This window comes from Lissotriton helveticus, chromosome 8 (genome assembly GCF_964261635.1).
Source record: "Lissotriton helveticus chromosome 8, aLisHel1.1, whole genome shotgun sequence".
Lineage (NCBI taxonomy): Eukaryota > Metazoa > Chordata > Amphibia > Caudata > Salamandridae > Lissotriton > Lissotriton helveticus.
Window position 1 is genome coordinate 4,280,375 of NC_136069.1, and position 2,417 is coordinate 4,282,791.

Consider the following 2,417-nt stretch of genomic DNA (forward strand, 5'->3'; position numbering starts at 1 on the left):
CTCCTGTAGCACTCGTCTATCATTGAGGGAGTGAGGGCCTCCTGTAGCGCTCGTCTATCATTGAGAGAGTGAGGGTCTCCTGTAGCGCTCGTCTATCATTGAGGGAGCGAGGGCCTCCTGTGCGCTCGTCTATCATTGAGAGAGTGAGGGCCTCCTGTAGCGCTCTTCTATCATTGAGAGAGTGAGGGCCTCCTGTAGCGCTCTTCTATCATTGAGGGAGTGAGGGCCTCCTGTAGCACTCATCTATCATTGAGGGAGTGAGGGCCTCCTGTAGCACTCGTCTATCATTGAGGGAGTGAGGGCCTCCTGTAGCGCTCGTCTATCATTGAGAGAGTGAGGGCCTCCTGTAGCGCTCGTCTATCATTGAGGGAGCGAGGGCCTCCTGTAGCACTCATCTATCATTGAGGGAGTGAGGGCCTCCTGTAGCGCTCGTCTATCATTGAGGGAGTGAGGGCCTCCTGTAGCGCTCGTCTATCATTAAGGGAGCGAGGGCCTCCTGTAGCACTCATCTATCATTGAGGGAGTGAGGGCCTCCTGTAGCACTCGTCTATCATTGAGGGAGTGAGGGCCTCCTGTAGCACTCGTCTATCATTGAGGGAGTGAGGGCCTCCTGTAGCGCTCGTCTATCATTGAGAGAGTGAGGGCCTCCTGTAGCGCTCGTCTATCATTGAGGCAGCGAGGGCCTCCTGTAGAGCTTGTCTATCATTGAGGGAGTGAGGGCCTCCTGTAGCGCTCGTCTATCATTGAGAGAGTGAGGGCCTCCTGTAGCGCTCGTCTATCATTGAGGGAGTGAGGGCCTCCTGTAGCGCTCGTCTATCATTGAGGCAGCGAGGGCCTCCTGTAGCGCTCGTCTATCATTGAGGGAGTGAGGGCCTCCTGTAGAGCTCGTCCATCATTGAGGCACCGAGGGCCTCCTGTAGAGCTCGTCTATCATTGAGGCAGTGAGGGCGTCCTGTAGCGATCGTCCGTCATTGAGGCAGTGAGGGCCTCCTGTAGAGCTCGTCTATCATTGAGCGAGTGAGGGCCTCCTGTAGCGCTCGTCTATCATTGAGGCAGCGAGGGCCTCCTGTAGCGCTCGTCTATCATTGAGGGAGTGAGGGCCTCCTGTAGAGCGTGTCTATCATTGAGGGAGTGAGGGCCTCCTGTAGCGCTCGTCTATCATTGAGAGAGTGAGGGCCTCCTGTAGCGCTCGTCTATCATTGAGAGAGTGAGGGCCTCCTGTAGCGCTCGTCTGTCATTGAGGGAGCGAGGGCCTCCTGTAGCGCTCGCCTATCATTGAGGGAGTGAGGGCCTCCTGTAGCGCTTGTCTATCATTGAGAGAGCGATGGCCTCCTGTAGAGCTCGTCTATCATTGAGGCAGCGAGGGCCTCCTGTAGTGCTCGTCTATCATTGAGGGAGTGAGGGCCTCCTGTAGAGTGTGTCTATTATTGAGGGAGTGAGGGCCTCCTGTAGCGCTCGTCCATCATTGAGGGAGCGAGGGCCTCCTGTAGCGCTCGTCTATCATTGAGGGAGTGAGGGCCTCCTGTAGCGCTCGTCTATCATTGAGGGAGTGAGGGCCTCCTGTAGCGCTCGTCTATCATTGAGGGAGCGAGGGCCTCCTGTAGCGCTCGTCTGTCATTGAGGGAGCGAGGGCCTCCTGTAGCGCTCGTCTATCATTGAGGGAGTGAGGGCCTCCTGTAGCGCTCGTCTATCATTGAGGGAGTGAGGGCCTCCTGTAGAGCTCGTCTATCATTGAGGGAGTGATGGCCTCCTGTAGCGCTCGTCTATCATTGAGGCAGCGAGGGCCTCCTGTAGCGCTCGTCTATCATTGAGGGAGTGAGGGCCTCCTGTAGTGCTCGTCTATCATTGAGGGAGTGAGGGCCTCCTGTAGCGCTCGTCTATCATTGAGGCAGCGAGGGCCTCCTGTAGTGCTCATCTATCATTGAGGGAGTGAGGGCCTCCTGTAGTGCTCGTCTATCATTGAGTGAGTGAGGGCCTCCTGTAGCGCTCGTCTATCATTAAGGGCCTCCTGTAGCGCTCGTCTATCATTGAGGGAGCGAGGGCCTCCTGTAGCGCTCGTCTATCATTGAGGGAGTGATGGCCTCCTGTAGCGCTCCTCTATCATTGAGGCAGCGAGGGCCTCCTGTAGCGCTCGTCTATCATTCAGAGAGTGAGGGCCTCCTGTAGAGCGTGTCTATCATTGAGAGAGCGAGGGCCTCCTGTAGCGCTCGTCTATCATTGAGGCAGTGAGGGCCTCCTGTAGCGCTCGTCTATCATTTAGAGAGTGAGGGCCTCCTGTAGAGCTCGTCTATCATTGAGAGAGCGAGGGCCTCCTGTAGCGCTCGTCTATCATTGAGGCAGTGAGGGCCTCCTGTAGCGCTCGTCTATCATTGAGAGAGTGAGGGCCTCCTGTAGAGCGTGTCTATCATTGAGGGAGT